The sequence below is a fragment of the Triticum dicoccoides genome, chromosome 1A (genome assembly GCF_002162155.2).
Source record: "Triticum dicoccoides isolate Atlit2015 ecotype Zavitan chromosome 1A, WEW_v2.0, whole genome shotgun sequence".
In the NCBI taxonomy this organism is placed as follows: Eukaryota; Viridiplantae; Streptophyta; class Magnoliopsida; order Poales; family Poaceae; genus Triticum; species Triticum dicoccoides.
In genome coordinates, this window is record NC_041380.1 from 430,588,998 (window position 1) to 430,597,201 (window position 8,204).

Below are 8,204 nucleotides of genomic sequence, written 5' to 3' on the forward strand. Positions count from 1 at the left end.
TCTGCTCCCTTCCCGAGCGGAGCCCGTCGCCGCTGCTCATCGCCTGCGTAGCCACCGCCTTCCCCTCGCCACTCCGACGCGCCCCCGAGCTCCACCGTGACGTCCCCGTCCTTACCACCGAGCCACAAGACGCCGGATGCCCTGGAGCGTCATCGTCGACGCCATCTTCGTCCTCCGCACCGACGGTCGCCGTCGACCGATTCGTCCTCACCAGGCCGTCCCCGAGCTCTCTGAGATCACCGACGACCCCGCCGTGAGCTCCTCTACCGACCCCCCCTTCTCCCATGTCCATTAGCTCGTCGTATCCGTCGTTTCCGTCGAGACCAAGACCTCACCGGCGCCGGACTTGTCGCCGTCGTCGTTTTGGTTCACCTCCGTCCAAACCGAGCACGCAGACGTACTCAGAGCACTTCCAGGAGCCCGTAGCGGCCACCAACCCCTCCTCCCATGCACCATAGCGCCGAACCCGCTGTTGCCCGAGCTCCGGCCGCCGCCTCGGGCTCCACTCCGGCGAACCCCAGCCACCCCCGCACCTCCCGTTGGCCCCCCTAGATGCACACGGGCACGGGCTACCTTCTGGTGCCCTTCGCGCATCCAGCCGTCGCCCGTAGCGCAACCCCGGTGAACTTCCGCCGCGTTCCGGGTCGCCGCCGGCCGAACTCCGGTGGCCAGTGACGTGGCTGCCTTAATTAGCCACTAACCACCGCTTTGTGACACTGACAGCTGGGTCCCACGCCCTTAATTAACCACGGCTTAAACTTCTGTTAGTTTAGATTAATCACAGTGGCCCCACGCGTCAGCTTGACCGTGCTGACGTGGCCTTTGACCCGGCCCCACCTGTCAGCGGGTTAAACAACCCTGTGTCACTGACGTGTGGCCCCCACACGTCAGGTTTGACCTGGAGGCGCCCTGTTGACCTGCTGACGTCAAGGTGATGTCATGCTGACGCATTAAATGATTTTCTGGATTTAAAATAAATCAGAAAATTCCAGAAAATACCCAAAACTTCTAAAAATCATAGAAAATTAACCGTAACTCCAAATTAAATAAATTATATATGAAAAATTATCAGAAAAATTCAAGGAATCCATCTGTACCATTTTCATGCATGTTAGAACAACTTATCACTACTGTTTAGCACAAGTCATATAAAGGGCATTTAATTAATCACATATGGAGTTTGAATTTGAATTTTAGATTCAAACCAACTTCATTTAATCTGGTTTTAGGTGCATTAGCCCAAAACACATTCATATTGCCATGTCATAGCATGCATCATTTTGTGCATTGCATTGATCGTGTTTTCTGTATTTGCCGGTATTTGTCCCCTCTCGATAGACGTGATACCGATGACGTGATCGTTGACACTGATGAAGACTCAATGTTATCTTCAGAAGTGCCAGGCAAGCAAAACCCCCTTGTTCATTCCGATAAAATCCCACTCTCTCGCTCCTGCTCTCTTTTACTGCATTAGGACAACAACGACATATTTGATACTTGCTGCGGTAGCTGAACCCTTTATCCTTTGCATGACCTGTCATTGCCACAGTAAATAGATGAAACCCACTAGCATGAGTAGGAGTTGTTTGAGCCCTGATGTGCCTACTCATTCATGCTTGTTTGTCATGCCTGCTACTGCTTAGAGTTGAGTCAGGTCTGATTCATCGGGGATGAATCAGAGGCGTGTGAACATGTCCTACTGTGTGTGAGCTAAGTGTGTGAACACGATTTGGTAGAGGTAGCGGTGAGAGGCCGTGTAGGAGTACATGGTGGGTTGTCTCATTGCAGCCATCCTCAGGAACTGAGTTCTGTGTTTGTGATCCATGATCAGTTACTACCACACATTGGGCTCCGGGCGCTCCAAGCCCTCTCGACTTATTAATCAACTTGATCTCTGTCCAGGAGTTGCAACTAGTTTCTGGTGTTTTGTAGGCAGTGTTAGTAGTCTACCAAGTGGCACCCGGTACAGGTGGGCTTGGGACAGACTAGGCACAGTGGCACGGTGTACCAAGTGGCACCCGGTTGGTGGGCTTGGGAACCCTGCTCACATCGTTTGGGGCCGTGAGCGACACCCCGGCCGGATCTCCTTGCGGATGGAACCCGAATAGGCGATAAACCTGGACTAGAGACTTGTTCGGTTAGTCAGGTCGTGGCCGACTCCCTCGCCCGGCTTCCGCTTGAAGGTTGCCGAGGTACATGACGTGTACAGGGCGGTAAGTGGCGAGAGCGTGTGTGAAGAAGTACACCCCTGCAGGGTTAACATCATCTATTCGAATAGCCGGATTCCTCGGATATGGAAACTTGGACCCCTTGCATAGTTCATAGACAAGTGAAAGTGGATACTCTAAAATACGCAAGATAAGCGTGAGTGCTATGAATGGCGTTCTCGTAGGGAGACGGGAGCGGATGCATAGTGGTGTATTGATATGGTGAATATGTGGACTCGTGTGCGCCACCTCAAAAGAGTTACTTGCAGTCGTAGTTCAGGTTAGCCACCGAGTCAAAGATGGCTTGCTGCAGTTAAACTCCACCACCCCCCTTTGTTGATAATGATGCATATGTAGATAGTTCTGATGTAAGTCTTGCTGGGTACATTTGTACTCACGTTTGCCTATTTTATGTTTTTTGCAGAGAGACTTCAGTCTCACTAGTAATTCCGCGTGGTCTTCAACGTTTAGCTTGATACCTCAGCTACGATCTTGTGCCCTCGGCAGGATCTGGTAGATAGTCAGGCTTCTCAGCCTTTTTCATTTATAGATGTCTGTACTCAGACATGATAGCTTCCGCTTGTGCCTTGACTTGTATGCTCTGATTGTTGGGTCATGAGACCCATGTTTGTAATGTCTCGCTCCTCGGAGCCTATTGAATAAACTACTTGAGTCGTAGAGTCATTTTGTGATGCCATGTTGTATTGCACATATCGAGCATATTGTGTGTATGTTATTGAAATGCTTGGTATGTGTGGGATCTGACTATCTAGTTGTTTATCTTTAGTAGCCTCTCTTACCGGGAAATGTCTCCTAGTGTTACCGCTGAGCCATGGTAGCTTGCTACTGCTCTGGAACACTTAGGCTGGCCGGCATGTGTCCTTCTTCGTTCCTGTGTCTGTCCCTTCGGGGAAATGTCACGCTTTGAGTACCGGAGTCCTGTTAGCCCGCTACAGCCCGGTTTACCGGAGTCCTGCTAGCCCAGTGCTACAGCCCAGACCCACTTGCTGATGACCGACACGTTCGAAGCTGGGTCATGAATGCATGTCCCTGTAAGTTTGTGCCACTTTGGGTTTACGACTAGTCATGTCAGCCCGGGCTCCTTATCATATGGATGCTAGCGACACTATCATATACGTGAGCCAAAAGGCGCAAACGGTCCCGGGCAAAGGTAAGGCGACACCCGTGGGATACCGTGCGTGAGGCCGCAAAGTGATATGAGGTGTTACCGGCTAGATCGATGTGACATCGAGTCGGGGTCCTGACAGCGTTGGTATCAGAGCTTGACTGCCTGTAGGATTACCAAGCCAAACTGGACGAAGTTGAGTCTAGAAATTCTTTAGTTATATGTAGGGAAATTGATTGTGGGATGAAACGTAAGGCTCTTTTTACTCCTTATACCTCATGGCCTTCTGATCTGAGTCATCATCTTCTCTTCTACGGGGATTAAGAACTAGGCTATGTCTTCTTTCTATCAGGATCACGTGTTACTAATCCGTAGACTTATGAGATTGTTGGATTTAAGTCTCAGTTCAGTTCCTACTATTTCCGTATGTTAATTGTTGATCTCGGAACCTTGATATTGTGCTTCTGAGTGGTTATGCCACCATTGTTGTGATTGTCTCAAATCTTTTTGAGCAATTATAGCCGTTATGCTGTCCGAGTCATTCCAGGTTTCTAAACAGTCTGATGCACTTGCAGATTCTTTCTTCCCGTTTCAATGTTCCCATGGGCCAGATTAACCACACTAATCGGTGTGTTGAGGTAATTATTGCCTCGACATATATGTTGGAATTATTATTATGACCCTAAGTGCTTAGGGGATCATCTAGTGGTCTAGCCATGATTTGTGTCCTAGTGTGAAGATTCTGGCCTTTATTCTCGGAAGCATCCCGTGATGCTACTTAGTAGTAGGTATTCTACTCCTGGGTCCTGAACCCGAGATTCACTCTACCTACTTCATGTGGATAGTAATTGCTAGTGCATTTAGGATATTAGTAACCTTTGCGATAGTCCTTGAAGTCCGTGGTATCTTCTTCTTCCAAATACCATGAACTACTTATGGCAGATGTTTGTTGGATCAAAAAAAATCACAATTAGAGTACTCTTGAGGAGTTCTCCATTCATAAATCGTGACTCTGCCAGTTCTACCTTTCTGCATGGGTTATCCGGAAGAAATATGTTGAACTTCGTTCGACGTGCTAATCCATGCATCCACAACTCAGAAAATCATATGTTCTTTTGAGTTGTCCCATCTTAGTTGTTTCTGACCTTCGTCTATCAATTGATAGTCAAGAGTATGCGTGCATTCCTTCGTCGATGCCTATTACCCTTGTGGTCCGTCAAGCCATTCCGTCCTGAATGACTAGGAGAAACAAACTCCAGTACCTCATCCATATTTAGGATTGGGTCAAAGTAGTTGTGTTCCGCAGATCAAGTTACAATCCAGCTTCTGGTCTGCTCTACCCTGAAGTATTACCTTCTTTATGACAGGAATTTCATGAGAATTGCACCACCTTTTGTGAATTCTTGACATAGTGATACTTCTCGCCATCCTTTTCCATTCCTCGGTTCCGTGTTGTTGCAGCCGGAGTGCCGACAAGTGAATCATGATGTGTGAACTCAATACTCCTAGCAACCCCATTGCTTGGTAGTTAATGGACAATAATCCTATTCTCAGTATGTTGGTTATTGAATCACCATTCTAAGATTGATCGTGCTACCTAGTCCTTATTTCCTGGTGCACTCTTTGATTGATGAGTTAGGATCTTGTCAAGTCCTCACTCATTTGATCATATCGTCTTGCCCTCAAAAGCGAGATTGTTCTCGAGCTTAGTAACATACCGGTGGTTCGTGATTTTCCGAATATCTTCTCGGAAGTATTACCAGGTTGTTCCCTGACTGTTATGTTGAGCTCGTGATCAAGTTGGTTTCTTGTGAACCACCCTTTCTCCAAAAATCTGTGTTGGATATCCCGGAGCTAGTTGGTTAAGCTAGACAACAACTTGGAGAGTTGGAAGATAAAAGCTTGTCTGACTTAGTTCGTTCCAAAGGGATATTCTTGTGTAGTGTGTGTTGAAGAAAGATGATATCTTCATCGATTGGTCCCTGTGATCAGTTGCTGGACCTATTGTCTTATCAATCCCTTGATTTGAGTGTGGGCTATCGTCAAATCAAATCAGTACCAACGATGCTCGTAATGTTGTCCTACTCGTGGTTGATCCCTCGAGCATACACCATTACATCTTTGGTCTGACCAATGCTATCACCGTGTTCACATGATGGTGGAAGTCCAGTGATATGGAAATTCCGATGAGTTGCTGTTGAGCCCATCAGTAGCATTTTGTCTCCCCCCATGAATCATGTTGAACATCAACCTAGTGTTGGAAACTTGTGTAAGCATTTCTTTGTGTTCCGTTCATGAAGCCTACGCTTGGATGAAAGCAGTGACTTCCTCTAATTCATGTGCATCTGATGCAAGTTGCCGCCGTGGATTCGAGAAGGTCAATGTTGTTTCCTTTGGAATCATCCCAAATCAGTCATGCATACGTGCGAAGTATTCTGTGGTCTGGAGACTTGCAACCTTCATTCCATATGTGTTCCGAGCACACCAAGCCACTGATTGATTTGTTCAAGGAGAAGAAGTTCCTTCTTAAGAGTATACCTTATGCAAGGATTTTGATATCCTCGTTGATGGTTCCCAACCTGAACCCGGTAGCGTTTTATTGTAAGACTACCATGTGGTCATGCTTGTCTGGGACAGCGTGTTCACATGTTTGTAGCAGAACCAGCTCATGTTTTGGAGCTTATTATCGTAGTTCATTTCCCGAGAATCTCGCAACGTCATCTCGTCGATTTGTGTTGCAAACTTTCGTTTTTCTTCCTAGACTCGATGAGTCTGGAATATCCTGACACCAACCAGATCTGAATCTCAGGCAGATATGATGGTTTGGAACATTTCCCAAGAACTATAATATTGGTCCCTCGATAACCGGTAAAGTGGATGTCGTGGCCAACACACCCAGCCGGAAGACCTATTATTGTAGTATCTTGTTTGAGGAAGTTGGCCACCTCCCCATAAGGACTTTGTAGGATTTACCCCCTAGCTATGCCTTATGATTTTAGTGTTTCCGAAGTACGACCTTTACCTGATGTTCTAGATACCAGACCATTCCAAGGAATGGGATACGCTAGCACATCAAGGAGAACATTAGAAGCGGAGTGCTAAATGTCTCTCGGTCGATCATCCAGATTTTTATTTCCTTGGCCTCGCTAAGATGAAATCTGAGAAGGTGTTATCTTCCTTTGCATCTGCATCCTCCATCACCATTCATCATGGTAGCAAGTTGTGTTGCCAGAATCCTTGACACGGATATTGGTGGAATCTTGATGATTGTGGAAATGCTCAAGTTCTTGAGAGCAGGCACAAGCGCTACGTGTTATCATCGGCACTAACTGGGATTCCTCTCAGTTTCCTCGGCAATGCTATGACCCTTTCAAACAGTGAATCCACTCTCTTTTGTTGGGTTCTTCCCCAGTTACCAGAATCATTCCCAGCATTTGCATTTTGTTCCTAGCTTGCACCGCCAATGTGCCATTCTACCATGGGTCTCTTCCATTTCCGGTGATAAGCAAAATCATCCATTACGTTGTCTTCAACAAGGTAGTCCACATCATCCAAGTCCAAGTATGCCATTCTACCGACCCCGCCAATCGATTGCTGTGATTTGCCTTAGGCTGATATAGAGAGTCTTAACGATCTCTATATCAAAGGTAATTCTTTTTGCCACTTAAGATAATAATCTACGAATCACCCTCCTCCAGGATGTTTCGTCGTGGTATCATGGCAACTCAACTCCTCGCTACGTTGACAATCGTTTACCACCTTCTTAGGTGTGGAATTGTTGTCTACCTAGTGAACCTTCGTCATCCGTTTCTTTCCACCCCTCTTGATGTGTATCTCGTGTCTCAACCCGAGAGATGGTCCTATGTCTCATTCCGTGAGTTGTTCGATCTTCGAGAAGATCGACCCTTCTAGAGTTTCCCTTTCCCCTTCTTGTCATGATTAGCTGAAGTTCTCGAAGCAAGACATCAAGACAAAGATGGTGTTCAAATCAACGTTCATTTGAAGTGCACCCTGGATCGGAAAGATTGTACTAGTTTGCGTTTTCCCCTTCATCCTACCCTACGCTCGAATCTCGAGACGAGATTCTTGTTTAGTGGGGGTGAGTTGTCACATCCCTAGCTTCAGGCATTGCTCTAGGTTAGCTTCATGTGTGCATCATGTCTATATTTTTGAAACTTGAATTGAGGAATATTGGAAGCCTCAAAACCCTAAATAAAAGAGGGGCAAAACCCCTAGAAATCTCATTCATTGCTCCAAAAGGGCTCTTCATAAATGTTTGATAATTTTTGGTAAGGGTTCTGGTCCCAACCAAAATATTGAACATTTTTAAGGATTTATTTTTGGGACTTTGAATTTAAATCATTAGCTATTTGAATTTGAATTATATTCATATAATTAGAATATAATTTCAAATATCCCTGAAATATTTTATAAGCTTTTGGAAAAGTCCATCTAGCAATATAAAATATTCAGTGGAGTTTTTGGCATTGTTTGAATTATTTTTAAATTCAAAACAGTGGCAAAAGAATTAAATAAAAACAAAACAGAACAGAAAAATATATAACACAGATTTTACCTGGACCTTACCTGGCAGCCACCCACAGCCCAACACTGTGCAGCCCAGCCGGCCCAGCTCCTCCCGCTGGCCCAGCCCACCACCACAGCCTCCCTGTCGTCTTCCCCCCCCCCTCGCCCCGAAGCTGCTCGGTGGCGCGCGCGGCCACGCGCCCCGGCCACCTCCTCCCTCCCAGCCTGCCTGGCTCCTCCTCGACGCCCCGGAGACAGCCACGCGCCTCCCCGACCCCCTCTCACTTCTCCCTCGCTCTCTGGACCTCCCTCCCCCCCCTCGCTCCTCTGTTTCCCCTCTCTGC